At 48.7% G+C, this 15,362-nt stretch overlaps 1 protein-coding gene across 2 annotated transcripts in view; it reads left to right on the forward strand.

Moving 5' to 3' along the window:
• The window catches only part of SLC22A15 (solute carrier family 22 member 15), a 187,217-nt gene that overhangs the window by 26,979 nt on the left and 144,876 nt on the right, over window positions 1–15,362 (forward strand). The gene's annotated exons all lie outside the window — the stretch shown is intronic.

The following is a 15,362-nucleotide window of genomic DNA, read 5'->3' on the forward strand; positions in this document are numbered from 1 at the left end:
TATTGAACTTGTTCATGGAAACTCTTACTGAAATTCTGAAACCTACAAACATTCAGTACCGCATGAATGCGGATGATTCACAATTGTACTTGAAAATATCCTCACGGAAGATATCAAAACTCTCAACTGCATCCAACAATGGTTAACCCTCAATCACCTTATACTCAAAAAACTCGAAACTGAATTCCTCCTGATTGCCCCTCACAAACCCTCTGCCCCCATAAACGAATGGCTGAAACAACTTACAGCTCTCAACTCCGACCTCGCGTTATTGACTCTACTAAATCTCTGGGTAGAACGCTGGACAAATACCCGAATATGCAAGATCAGGGAGATCAGTCGACCTCTTTGGAAGTGTTTCATGGCTGCCTGCGTGCCACGGCTCACTGGCTGAGGGACAACTCTCTGCAATTTAATACGGGAAAGACCGAGGTGCTTTACTGTTCAGTGGGTAAGGTTCCTTCCGTATTGCTTGGAAACTTCTGGCCCATAGAGCAATCAACGGCATTAAGGCCGGTCGAGAAGGTCTGTAACCTGGGCGTTATGTTTAACAACAAACTCACAATGGAGGCTCAGGTTACCAAAACGATGGGAAGTTGTTTCGCTATTATTAGGTCTCTGCAGGAAATTTTGCCCATGTTGCCCCATCACGTGCGAGCGCTAGTGGTACAAAGTACCATTTTAAGCCGCTTAGACTATTGTAACGCGCTGCTGTTAGAATCCCTGAAATATCTTTTGGATAGACTTCAGAGGATTCAGTCAACGGCAGCCAAGCTAGCCTTTGGATGGCCCAGAGGTTCCTCCTCCTCATCGGCCTTGGCGGAGCTGCATTGGCTCCCGTTGAGTCCGAGAATCCAGTTTAAGTCTCTCTGTCTAGTGTTCAAAGCTTTGCATGGGTCTGGACCTGTCTCTATGCGGAGAAAGTTTGAATGGTATGTTCGAGGAAGAAGCCTGCATTCCTCATCGGCTAGATTGGTGAGAATACCGAGAGTTAGGAAAGTAAAATCAGGTGGCAGAAAATTTGGCGTAGAAGCCGCCAGACTCTGGAATGGACTTCCATTGGAGTTGAGACAAGTCAGTGATCTCCTTCTTTTTAGAAAAGACTAAAAACCTGGCTGTTCCCTAAAGTCTAACTTGGCTGTAACCTTCGGGCTCACTTTGAAACTGTTCTCTGGGAATGCCAGCGCCAGGATGCCTGCTCGGTGATCGCACGCTCTATAAATGAAATAAATAATCATATCAGTGCAACCAACAGTGGAGCCAGCGACCATCTGAATACATTAAGGAAACTCCTACCCTTTTTGCCTCTGGATGATCTTCTCTTAGCTGTTTCCCAAGTAGACTACGGGAGCGCTGCACTTGCAGGCTTACCTTAACACCACTAAAGGCCATACTGAACTCCACGGCCAGGCTTATCACAGGATCCAGAAGTTTCAACCACATTATTCCAGTCCTAAAACATCTGCATTGGTTCCTGTTTGAAGCAAAAATCCAGCTGAAGATAGCCTGCATGACTCGAGGCCCTGCACCGTAGCAGTCCAGCTTACCTGGCCAATAAACTAGAAATATCTGGTGATTGTCGTTCCTTAAGATTCACCATCTCCCCACTGCTGAAACCACTGAGGTTCAGCAAAAAGAAAACTTGCAATAGCTCCTTCTCCGGGCAAGCTTCAAGATTTTGGAACACACTGCCTCCTGCAATTAGATCTAACCCCTCGACTTTCTCCTAAAATGCATCTGATGATAGATTCCTTAAAGAGTAGCCCTTTAGCAACTCAGCTTGAGTAACAGTAACACAATGTATTTTCTTTTTTACCCTATCACTATGGTACCTCTCCCGTTGACTAGTTTCATTCTCTTGCTGTCATGGATGTCGACATTCAGAAGGGAATGAAAAGAGGGAGTAAGGGGGAGGCACTCCACCCTGCTGATGATGACGGAGCACAATTCAGGCGATTCTTTGCAATGTAGGTTGAGGGGGAGGGGTAACTGCATTTTTAAGTGGCCAAAGTGTCTTGGTCGGCTTGCAAGTCCTGCAGCAGAGCATCCCAAGACGGTACCAGGGGAACCCTGCGGAGCATTCAGACCTCCACGTGACGTAGTGTCACTGCGTCTGCCCTGTCCCAATTTAAGGTTGCCGCACACCAGTGCTGCATGGGGGGTATGGTATTTGCTTTCCAATGCGTTGCTATAGACCATTTGCCAATGAGAAGTCCCAGGTCGATAAACAGATTGGTGTCTCTCTGGGTTCTACACTTTTCATACAGACCCAACAGGACTCCTTCCATGGTAAGTATGTCGGAGCGCACCGTTATTTCAGAAAGAGCGTCAGTGATCTCCATCCATCTAGTGGCCACTACAGGACAATCCCAGAACATGTGAGTTAGATCAGGGAGTGGTGCCCAACATCTGGGGCTGTGAGTGGAAGAGCCATCCATTTTATGCAAACTGACAAGAGGTGAGGTACACTCTGTGCACATGTTGTGTTGAATGTATTGGAATTTCAAGTTTCGATAGTGTTTGCACAGGTATTGAAGGACTTTATCCTACTCCTTTGCCGCAAACTCATACCCCAAATCCCCTTCCTAGCATCTACGTGTCATTAAAAAGGGGTTGCAGGTGCTATATGCCAGTGCATTGGTGAGCCATGTGACAAGTCGGTGGCCAGTGCCCATGATTTGGAGGGTAAGGACCATCTGGTGATGAGCTGGCTTTGTGTCCTTTATGTGCTATAAGCTGCCGTGCACTGCCACCAGAGTCCCACCTGCTAGGAAGTGTCCCATCGGGAGACATGTTCCTCATGCAAGTGAGCAAATGGCATTCGTGTACCATCATGGAAAGAATTCCCAACACTTTGCTCTCCTGCATCAGCCCATGTTCGAACACCTTCCTTTCCAGTGTGTGTGCAGAAGGTCAAAATAGTGTCTAGTCGTATTTTGGGTGAGTATGGAGTATGGCTTGTCGTAAGGCGCAAGCCCGCTTGTAACTGTTGTATGCCACCTGCATCAAGGAGTTAGCCCCGGTGGGGAGTCGCACTTGTGGGAGCAACGTTGTGTCTATAATTTCTCTTGCTTTATTCACCAGCATCAGGTCTATTCCCTCTGTAGGCCGCCCTGGTAGCCATCGTGCCGACCATTGCAGCTGCAACGCCAAATAATAGTCCTCCCTTGTTCAGTGGTAGTTGCAATTTGTGCATCGCTACTCTTCTTCCTTTGTTCCAAAGGAAGCAGGCAAGAGTTGATTGCAGGGCGGGGAACATGCTTCTCGGAATATGAATGGGGAGATTGTGAAAAAAATACAATAACCGAGGCAGCATCACCATTTTGGCAAGGGCTACTCGCCCCGGTACCGACAATTGCAGTGTGCTGCACAACTGCTTTTGAGGATGGAGAGAGGAGACTGTGCTCGTGAGGTTACTATCTATAATATCTTAAGTGTTGTGATAAATGCGGAAGCCTAGATACCGAAAGGAGTTGGGTTCCCATTCCAAGGTGTGGGAGTCCACCTGTATCACTTGGGGGTTGGCATTCCAGTCTCAAGGGGAAGACACATGATTTAGCCCAATTAACAGCAAGGTCAGAGGCAGTGAGAAAGTCTTGGAGGATCTGTTAAATTTCCGCGACCCGTTCACAAAAGTCATGTACATATATTAGTACGTCATATGCATCTAGGGCCGCTACATGGAGCTCATCAGGCAACGGGATCCCCAAGGCCATGCCTTGTAGGTGCAGGTTATGGGCCAATGTCTCCATTGCCAGGGCGAACAGAAGTGGGGAAAGGGGCCATCCTTTTCAGGTTCTCCGGCTCACTGATAGAGGTGATATCAAGCGCCTGGGCTTTAGGGCCTGTGTTAAAAAGGTGAGTTTGACTGAGAAATGGGCCATTAAAGCAGAATCTGGCTAGGACAGAAACAGGTCCATCCAGTCCTCTGTGTTGAAAGCCTTTTCTAGGTCCAACATTAGACAGGCTGCATGTGGATTGCGATGCGAGGCTAACTTCATCACTCTTTGAAGCCACTAAATTTTGCGAGTAGTGGATCTCTCTGGTACAAAGCGATTTCGGTCCCTGCGCACCAACCGAGGTAAAAGCTCCATTAACCTTAGGGCTACAATTATATCTTGTAGTCTGTCCCTAACGTTGAGAGCTGACGGTAAAATGTTACCACCAAGGGGTCCCTGTTCGGCTTATGCAAGGACACTAGTAGTGATTCTCATAAGGTTGGTGGGAGACATCCCTCTTCAAGAGCAGCCTGATAGAGCTCTGGTAGTTTCGGGGCCGAGAGAGTATTGTAAGCTTTGTATAACTCAACAGGGAGCTCGTTGTGACTGAGGGCTTTCTTGGTGACAGCTCTTCTGATGGTTGCCCTGATCTCTTGGATAGTCCGTGGAGCATTTAATTCTACCCTTTCGAGGAGGTTGAGGCACGGGAGCTCGATATCTACGGGGAAGTCATTGACAGAAGGTTTTCTGTCTAATGGAGGGGGGTCATATGATGCCTGGTAGTGTGTAGTAAAGGCAGTGTGTATATCTGATTGGGTGGCCAGTAGGCATTGTGTTGCCTCCCTAAGCATGGTGATAGGTGGTATGGGGTTGTGCTGCTGAAAAACCATGCCAGCAGTGGCCTGACTTGTCTCCTTCAGCACACATCTTGGCCTGGCAGGCATGAAAATCCACGCAACACAATTGGTTTATCAGATGGGCATGCCTCTCAGACGCCTTTGTCAGTGTTGGCCTGGCCTCCGGGTCCTCTCTAGAAGCTCACTCAAGCGTTCTACAACCTTTACACCGCGGTCAAAACATCGCTGTGCCATTACAACGTGTCTTTTACAACGCAAGTCGTTACCACGACTTGCGCTGGAGGGCGCTCTAGACTAAGGAATAGTAGATTTACTATTCCAACACCTTCCCTACTGTACGTAGGCTGGAGTTGGAATAGTAAATCTTACTATTCCTAAGTCCAGCACCCTACAGCGCAAGTCGTGGTAATGACTTGCGTTGTAAAAAATGCGTTGTGATGTACCGCGATCCTTTTGATCTCGTTTTAACATCGTACATCCCACTCAAACGCTCCCGGAGACATCTAGACTTTCAGCAAGTGTCTGTGGATGTCAGCGTGTACTCCGCCACGTTGCGGATACTGTGCCCCCGGACCACCACCTCCAGCGCCTCCCGGCCCTCAAGTCTTGAGGTGGCCGACCCTCAGTTCTCAGTAAAGTAGTGTGTTAGGGCTTCACATGTGCTTACCCTAAAAGCTTGATCCTCCAATACAGTGGTTTGGAGTTAAGTGGGGACAGAGGGGGTGGGGCATATCACATTCAAGGCGAACCTGTTTGAAATTGTGGTCCGAAAAGGTTTTTCCTAAATACTCTGCCCCTGTTACCTGTATGTACAATGTAGTGTGAATGCATTTGCACTTCCCCCATGACCTGCAGTGCCTGTAGATAAGAGGGGCCCCACCTTTCACAAGGTCAGCTTGCTAGTTGTTTTCTGCACGTAGGGGATAAAAGGGGCATGCTGACGCGACTGCGCAGCGTGTGAAGTATTTGTTCTAACTTTGCTTCTGAAATTGATTGAAATTGCAAGACGCTGTTAATGCGAATGCTTCTAAATTGTTTTAAACTGCACCATTGCACTTTGGCTCACAAACCTACTGCTTGATTGACCACATTTGTACTCGTCCCCCCCACGCCCCCACCCTTGACCTGCGGTGCCTGTATGTAAGAGCGGGTCCGCCTTTCTCAAGGTCAGCAGGCCAGTTGTTTTCTGCACGTAGGGGATAAAACAGCATGCTGATGCGTCCGTGCAGCCACCGTCCGTCGATGCGCCAAAGGCAGGCCTATCTGCGCCCGCCAGTGCCCGGAATGTGCCATGCGCCAGGACCCCTGCCTTTTTTCCCCTCCATGCCTACACTAGGAAACAGCCACTTGCTTACAATAAGGGTAAGTGTGTTAATTCCCATTTATGGGTGGGGAAAAGGGACAACCTTCCCTTTCAGTGTCACTCCTGTAACTTTACCCTAGCGGTCACGGATACAACTAACACTCCCACAGTCAAACCCTCTCCAAGTCCTTCTAAGAGGGACAGCGACGTCATAGATGTAGCCACTGGAGCCACCTCTACATCTGTGCACTCACCTACAATTTAAAGAGAGAAAATACATCCCACGACCCTGCTGGAAACTTCCTAAACTCTTTCTTGCTGAATACTAGATCTCTGATCAAGCACAAATATGAGTTTGAACGCCTGATGCAGACGTCTAACCCTGATCGGAAACCTGGGCTAATGAAACGTCCGAGCCCAACTGGACTACAGCACTACCTGCAGGCTATGAACTGGCCAGTGTGGACAGGAAGGGGCATAAGGGTGGTGGGATAGCAATTATATTCCATTCCTCTTTTCAAGTCACTTTTGTGCCTACTCAGCTGCTTGGAGTAGAGTCTATGACATTTAACATTAAAATCACTAACACTTTGTCCTTCCCTGGCCTCTGGGCCGGCTTTAGGGCAGTGCAACTGGTGCGGCCGCACTGGGCGCTGACCTGTGGAGGGGCCGCCAAACTCAGGGGGGGGGGGGGGGCAGTGTGTTTAGCAATAACTTATTTTCAGAGAGATGAGGGGAACCTATGCCCGGTGGTAGTGAGCGAATCTGAGGAGGCGGTCCTGGGGTGTGGGGGGGGGGCAAAAATGATTCTCGCACCGGGCACCACTAGCGCTAAAGCCGGCCCTGCCTGGCCTACTCCTCTACCGGCCTCTGGGGCCGAGAGCCCTGTTTACACAAGCACAGCAGATACTTATGGAATCATGCCTAGATCCCCCTATTAACGATACTTGGTGATTTTAATTTTTACCTTGAATGCGGAAACAGCGCAGATACATCTGTTTTGCTAGATAATATGGCAGGTTTTGGGCTGACTCAGATTATTTGGAACCCATGCACAAGGCCGGTCACACACTGGACTGCATTTTCACCAATAATTCTAACCTTACCCTGGACAAAATACTGCCCCTAACATGGACTGACCATAAGGCCATTTTCTTCAAACTCCCTCGACCGGAAAGAAAGGTGCGACCCCCAAATAGCCGTCTCCTGTTACGACCTGACCGTGGCAGAAAATTAAGAAAAAAGATCTAGTTGAGGCCCTTGATAGAAACTATCCCCTGCTAGGCCCAGACAACAATAAGCTGCTGACAATCTTGATAGATGGTTTCAGATCAGCAACTGACCAGTTGGCCCCAGTAAAAATAAAAAACAACGAAGAAACCAAACCTCAGCACTCTGGTACAGTTCAGAACTAAAACTCATAAAATCAAAGTGTAGTCGACTAAAGCGTACTTGGAGGACAGACTATAGCGTGCAGGGTAAACTCGCTTACAGATTAGCCGTAGTTGAAAACAAGGAAGCAATTAAAAGCAGTAACAAGAATTATTTCACAAACAAAATAGAGGCGGCAAAAAGCTCAAATAGAGAGCTTTTCAACACCGTCACCGCCTTGTCTAACTTTCTGCGTAGAATCAATTTGCAACAGATCAAGCCTTCTGTAACAAAGTGGCTAACTTTTCCCAGACCAAAGTTCAAACGGTCGACAATGAACTTGCAGGGAGTGCCCCAAACAAGGCCAACATTGTGCTAACAGATGACATAATTCCTGAAAACTCGCTCTCCTGCCAATTGTCTGATTCCTCCCCTCTAACCGCGTAGAAATAAAACAACCTGCTATTATCTACTAAATCTGGTTCCCCGACAGCCCTCGTCCGTCCGCTACACTCTATCTGGCCTCGGATAGGGTTAGGACCCATTTGTCTGCACTACTGAACAATGTGATCATGTCAGGGACATTACCTGGCTCGTGGAAGAAAGCCTGCACAGGCCCATTCTGAAGAAACCCTCTTCAAATCCCACCAAAGTAAAAAAATACCAGCCTATCCTGCCTTTTGCTTACGGCTAAGATTTTAGAAAAATCCATCAATCAAGAACTGGAGCGGTGTGGTGCAGTGGGCAGGGCAGCTGGCTTCGGAGCACAGGGTTCACGGTTCGATCCTCAGCTCAGCACCATGTGACCCTGGGCAATAGCTCACTTAATTTCCAAGACGGCCCCCAGTGCCTTGAGACCCGTAAGGGTGAGTACTTTGTGCTCTACAAATAGGGATTTTACATTTACAAGAACTAAGCGGTTACCTGGAGTCCAACGTCCTCTTAGACTCCACCCAACATGGCTTCAGACGACGTCACTCCACAGAACCAGCCTTAGTTATGGCCACTGAGGAGATAAGCAGACAGCTGGATTGCGGGGGGAGAGCTGTCATTATCCTACCTGACCTCTCAGCAGCGTTTGATACGGTCAGTCTTCTGGTATTAACGCAGAGGCTGAAGGCACTAGGAATTAAAGAGATGCCGCTAACCCTACCTCCAGGGAACAGAGGGTGTGCTGGGATAATTTTAAATCAGAGGTGTTCTCCCTCCCACGCCGAGTCCCACAAGGTTCAGCATTGTTGCCGACTCTGTTTAACATCTACGTTACTCCTCTGGCTAAGCGGATCAAAGCTCACGGTTTCTCGTTAGTCTCCTGTGCCGACGACACTCAGATAGTTATATCTATTTCCTCATGTGCAGAAACTGGCTAGGAGATTTCACAACTGTCTGAAGCACATCATGTTGTGGATGCATCTGAATTACCTCAAACTGACAACAGATAAAACGGAGGTCGTCGAATTTGGGAAAAGACCATGCCTGTGGAACCAATTATGGTTGCCAGCAGAGGCAGGCCGTTGCCCGGCCCGTCTGCAAAGGCTAGAAACTTAGGAGTTATGTTCTATGATCAGCTATATTTTGCTGGTCAGATCAACCTCCTGTTTCTTTCTCCTAAAGATCCTGCACACAATTTTGCCTTTTTCTCCCCAGGATCTCAGGAAGACTGTAGTAGTCGCATTAATTCTGTCTAGAATTGTCTACTTGTACGCTCTTTTTCTGGGCATCGACAAGCACTAACTAGGAAAAGTTTAGTCTCTACAGAATGCTGCAGCACGGTGCTGCTCAACATCCCAGAATACCACTCTATTTCTAACAGCGTCAGGGAGCTCCATTGGCCTCTGGCCCTGCAACGCACTGAACTCAAGACTCTGTGCATGGTGTATAAAGCACTATATGGCGAGGGATCGTCTGACGTGCAGAAACTCTTCTTTTGGTACCGCCCGCGACGGGACCTTAGATCAGCCAACATAGGACTAGTTCAGGTCCCCAAAATTCAAAAGGCCAGGTGGGCGAGAAGAAGTCTTTCCCATCGGGCAGCTAAGCTCAAGAATGCGTTGCAGTTCACCGCTAGGCTACAAACTAACAGATTCCTGTTTAGGAAAATGCTGAAGGCCTGGTTATTCCCCTCATAGTAAAATGGAACATTCCCCTCCCTCGAACAGCTCACGTTACATGTCACACTTAGTGCCCAGACACCTCAGCATTCCCGCGCTCTACAAATGTTTTACTTACTTACTTACAGAGAGTGCGGTCCAGGCGCACGTGAAGCTCATGTAGGGCCGGGACACAGCGCTCTGTTTCTTAAAAAAAAACTTTAAGAATGAGTTTGGCGCCCGCTTCAGGTACACCGCGCTCTGTTTACCTTTTATCCTCTAAGCCCAGTCTCCACAAACCTACAGGACCTCGTCCAAGCTCACCGATGTTTTGTGCAGCTTTGTCAAACAAGCCTTTCCTACAGGTCGGTCACTTCGCCCTCAGCTACACAGGCCACGTCACCGGCTCTATAGCATGAGTGTGTGTTTGGGGCCAGGGCCACATTGGGGCCAGTGCTTGGACATGGCAACACTGTAGCATCGAGCAGCATGTCAACAATTATCACTTCAAAGCACTCCACCCTACTCAATCTGGCTTCCGTACGAATCTAAGCACTGAGACAGCGCTTTTGGAAGTCTCGGAGGCTATTAAAGAGGTGCTGGATTCAGGCGGCAAGGCGATGCTAGTGATGCTCGACTTGGCGGCCTTCGACACCGTCCCTCATGAGGGTCTTTTAGCCAGACTTTATACGATCGGTCTGAGGGGGACGGTGTTCAGCTAGTTTCAATCTTTCCTTGCTGGCCGCCGACAAACGGTCTGGGCCTCCTCTGGCTCCGCTGAGATGCCGCCATTGGGTGTCGGAGTCCCTCAGGGCTCAGTATTGAGCCCGACGCTCTTTAACATCTTCATGACCCCTCTGGCGGCACTGGCGGAGTCTTTCGGGGCTCAGATCGTGTCCTACGCCGATGATACCCAGCTCCTCTTTACATGCCCAAAGGGTGTGGAGTTTGACGGAGAGAGTATCCAGGGTTGCCTTGGGGCCGTTTTTAACTGGTTCCATCTTAACGGCCTCAAGTGCAACTCGGATAAATCTGAGGTACTCTTTTTCGGATGCAGCTCGGATCCAGAGTGGCAGGAATGGTGGCCGGAGAACATGTTTCCACCTTCAGGTTCATCCCAGGTGGCCAAGAACCTGGGTATTAAGATCGACAAGGACCTGTCTTTGCGTTCTCAGGTAATCGGTCTTACTGGCACCTGTTTCGGTTTGCTTCGGATGCTCCGCAAGTTTCTACCCATTCTTTCAGAAGACCATAGGAAGGTAACGGTACAGGCGATAATCGGTTCTAGACAAGATTACGCCAACATCCTGTATCTTGGCCTACCGGAGTATCTGTTACAACGACTACAGGTGGTCCAGAATTCGGCAGCTCGGGCCATCTTTGGTCTGTCAGGCCGGGCTCGAACCTCTGGTCTCCTGCAGGCTCTTCACTGGCTCCCTATCCGGAAGCGGATAACTTTTAAGGCCCTGACCTTGGCTCATAAAGCTCTCTATGTGTCAGGAGCCAAATACCTCCGAAAAAGGGTAGCTTTCTATCACCCGACAAGATCTCTGAGGTCTGGATCTTTGTTTCTTGCGGCGATCCCTCGGATTAAGAGGGCTCGCATAGGTGGCCGCTCTTTCAGACTGTTGGCGCCCCAGCTCTGGAATTCTTTACCACTGGCTTTGCGCAGCACATCCAACTTACTGATGTTCAGGAAGGGCCTCAAAACATGGCTTTTTTCTACTTAGCTTAGGCGAGCCTGTATCCTCCTGTTTTTCCATTTCTGCCCTGTTTCTTTTTACTGTGTTGTGTTTTTCAGGTATGTAGTGAAAAGTGCCGGGACACTCTTTGAGTAGCCGTGCGCTATATAAAACAATTATAACATAACATAACACTCAAACTCTAGCTTTTCACAGTCGCAGGCTCACAATGGGAACCCAGCCACACAGATGCCTTCACTGCCTGGGTTTGGTTTTCAGACTTTCTTAAGCCCTTCCCTGTCTCTTCTTCCACACTCTGCTTCCTCCTCGGGAGGGTTTTATTTTTCGACACCACCTGACTCAAACTTGGTGACGTTGCTGCTTTTTGTGCCAAGCCATGCTTGCGGGAAGAGCTGTGGCAGGCGTCCAGGAGCTGTGTAGGACAGGGCGGATGCGGGGAGTGCTTCAGTCTTGTTTCTCAGTGAGGCTGATGCCAGCTGTCTGTCTCCTCAGTACCTGGGACGAGCTGTGCATGAATGCTGTCCCTGTACAAGCAGTGTGTGTTTACCTGTCTGCAGCAGTGTGCAGAGCAGGGTGGATGCAGGGAGTGCTTCAGTCTTGTGTCAGTGAGGCTGATGGCAGGTGACTGTCTCTTGGAGAGGAGCTGTGGTGAGCTGTACATGAATGCTGTCCGTGTGCAAGCCATGTCTGTTGTACCTGCCTGCAGCAGTGTGTAAGGCAGGGCGGATGCGGTGAGTGCTTCAGTCTTGTCTCTCAGTGAGGCTGATGGCAGGTGACTCCTTTGAGCTGTGCATGAAGGATCTTTGAGTTATCACTTCAAAGCACTCACTCGAAATCTAGCTTTTCGCAGGCTCACAACGGGAACCCACCCACACAGGTGCCTTTGCTGCCTAGATTTGGTTTTCAGACTTTCCTTAACCCGCCACGTCTGTTCCTCCACAACCTGCTTCCTCCTCTGGAGGGTTTTATTTTTCAACACCTCATGAATCATGCTTGGTGACGTTGGCACTTTTTGTGCCAAGCCATGCTTGCGGAAGAGCTGTGGCAGGCGTCCAGGAGCTTTGTAGGGCAGGGCGGAGGCAGTGAGGGCTACAGTCTTGTCTCACTGAGGCTGGTGGCAGGTGACTGTCTCTTGGAGAGGAGCTGTGATGACATGACCTGTACATGAATGCTGTCCGTGTACAAGCAGTGTGTGTTTTACCTGCCTGCAGCATGTGCGTGTGGTAGAGTGTTCCCTGAGTACATTTTAAGTTCACCTTGTGCAGTTAGTTGCTCTACAATCCAGATCCCCTCTTGAAAAGCGTTCAGCTTCTAACAGGATGAGTCTTTGAAGGGGCAGCCAGCGAGTGCGTCCTAGAAATGTGTCACACTGATTCCAGGATTACCACTCTCAGCGACTGCAGAGTGTGACACTGTTGCAAAGTCATCCTGTGCCCTGGGCACCCCCCAACTTTCTGCTGACTGGAACTGGTGGTAACTGACTCTGACTGACCCTGGGCTCTGTTTAACCAGGCCCAGGGCCAGTGCCAAGCTAAAAGGAACACATTAGAATACAGTTAAGACACCCAACATACACTAGGGTACACTATGGTATGGCAGGGTACCCCCTGTAATTGGCATGACCTACCCCATAAGCCCCTAGAATGTGATAGGGCAGGGGATTGAAACTACCTAGAAGTCTCCAGTATCCTGGGGCATGGCAGTTTAGAGGCCAGCAGATTCTCTGCATCAGCATGTGTGCAGTGCTGAAGCCTGAGGTCAGTTTAAAAGCAGCACTGGTGGCCAGGACAGCTTTTAAACCTTAAATTGTGCATAAACTCGACTTTGGGGGTAGGGGCCCTTAAAAATGAAAAACCTACCATGTTTTTGCATATTAGAGACCCCTAGGTATCCCAGGGGTGGGGGGTCAGTTATCTGTAAGGTACGACCTTATAAAATGAGTTTTTAGAAGCCTGGGTAAAGTGAAATTCTACAATTCACTCCCCACATTGTATTAAGGAGCTGCTCAAATTCGACTTTGATGCTAGAAGATCTGGGTAAGGATGCTCTGCAATATTTCTGCAGATTCAGGACCACTGAAGTCTCCCCTAGTTACACAGGGGGTGGGGATCCTGTAGAGATTAGGGAAATACTTCTAAAATGTTTTTATAAGCCCTTGTGTTAGAAAACTAGCCTAAGTCATTTTCCCCATTGCAAACCCCATGGCTCGTTGGTTAACATGGTAGGAAGTTATTGATTAATAAATATTGATAGGAGAGGACTAGCCGGACCATTCAAAGACTTCCCAGAATGGTAGTAGTAAATCCAACAATATTATATAGTTGAATTTCTCCTAAAGTATACATACAAGAAGTTATAAGACTTTCTTGTTTGTAAGTCCAAATTCAGCCTTCCAGTGGTCTGCCCTGATTGGTCAGAGTTAAGTGGATTAGCCAGGCTGCTTTGAAGAGGTGATAAGGAACCCCTAGGGTTAATCACTTGGCTGGGAGGGCAGTGTGCTGGTGTATAGGAATGCCAAGCCAGGGTGTGATCATAAACCATCCTCTTCAAAGGCAGAGGGAGGCCTGGGTTTCAGTTTCACTCTGACACTCTTGACCCAGAGTCAGGGCTAGGCTTAAGGAAGGTATATGCAGATGGTAGGGGGAGAGTCCATGGAAATATGCCATCCCAGGGGGGGGTGTTTAGCCAGCTCTTACCTCCTTGCTGGAAATTCATCCATTATGGATTTGAAAGAATGATGCACTCTGGGACAAAATAATGCCACACTCTACAAGATGTGGTCATAACTATGAGGAGTTGTCCTGCTCTCATTGGTCAGAAGTGCCCTGGTGCTTGACCCAGAGAATTTTGAATAAGTATCTGAGAGGGGCAGAGCCCTCCAGGTCTGCTGCTTGAAACTGAATGAAGCAAGACGTGCCCTGCTGAAAAGATTTTGCTGTGCAAGGAACTCTAAGGCCTGACCTCTGAAGACTGCACCAAGTGAAACTGCAGCCCTGTGGATTACCTTGCTGCCAACGGACACGAGTGGAACTCCCTGCAAGCTACAGGTTAACAGAGCTCACCTGGACAGCCCCACAAAGAATTCAAAGCCTGGAGTACCAGTGGATTTGTAAGGGTTTTGTTCAAGTGGATTGCGGCATTGAAGTTTCACACTTTCAAGGACCCTCTTGGAGATTCCAGAACCTTGGATTGTGTGTTGGATACTTTGGGACCTGCAAGCAGAACTCCAGGAAGGTGCTCTAACTGGACCCCGCTTGCTGAAGAAGGCGGCCCACTACAGTGGTGAGAATTCTTCAGAACAATTTATAAAGGTGTGTCCCTGACAGTGAAAACGAAATGACTAAAAGGGGCACTATTGGTTTCTAAGCACTAGAAAGTGACTAATCTTTAAAAATTCATATCTCTGGTTCCTTACAGTGGATTTTCTTCGTTTTGGTGTAATTTAAAAGATACAAATATGACCTATTTTTAGGTCTCGCCTCTCAATGCGCATTGAGCAGAGCGAGACTATAGGGGCTTAAATAAGCTTTACCTAGACTGGCGATTTGATGCTGTGCCCGTGCGCTTTTAGGTCAATGCGCAATCGCATTGACCTAAAATGCGCGTGCACATCATCAAATCGCCATCTGTTCCCTCAGCCGCACTCCTCCCACACCTTTGAAGTGAAGCTTAGCTTCACTTCAAAGGCCCCTGCTGCTTCACACCTTCATCGCCGCTCTCCCCGCTCCACCCCCTCCCCTGCCCGCCGTGTCGCATTTCTCCTCCCCCCTCCCCACAGCAATGCCCTCCGTCTTGTTCTCCTCCGTCGGCTGTTTCTTACCCCAGTTTCCCTTCCTCCTCGCCTCTCCTATTTCTTTATCTAAGCCCCTCGTATTCACTATAATACAGTCCACGTTGATTGAGCACAGGGTCAAAGAAAGGATTATTGTCATTGTAATGGAAATTAAAACAAGGCATGCGCAACCCACCATCTACAACCCTTACATTAGCATCGGTCAGTGATTGGTACAAAATAAGTACCCCTCTGTATATAATAAAAATGTCATAGTGCTGTGCATGTACTCGGCATTGCAAAAAAGACTAACTACACATGCGTGCAAATCCCTAGACCAGCTGAGGAGATGTAAATAAGACACGAGGCGGCACACTTGGTGTCTGAGCATTTCCACGGGGATAGGTCTCACAGTGCCGGGCTGCGTCTGTAAACAAGGCATTATACACATTCCTAGAAATGGGGCAAGGCTACATCATTTCATATCACTCTCGAGTGCCAACGACTCCGCCAGGGGACTACCTTCATCAGCGCACGCACGGGAAGC

This window comes from Lissotriton helveticus, chromosome 8, assembly GCF_964261635.1.
Source record: "Lissotriton helveticus chromosome 8, aLisHel1.1, whole genome shotgun sequence".
Taxonomy (NCBI): Eukaryota; Metazoa; Chordata; class Amphibia; order Caudata; family Salamandridae; genus Lissotriton; species Lissotriton helveticus.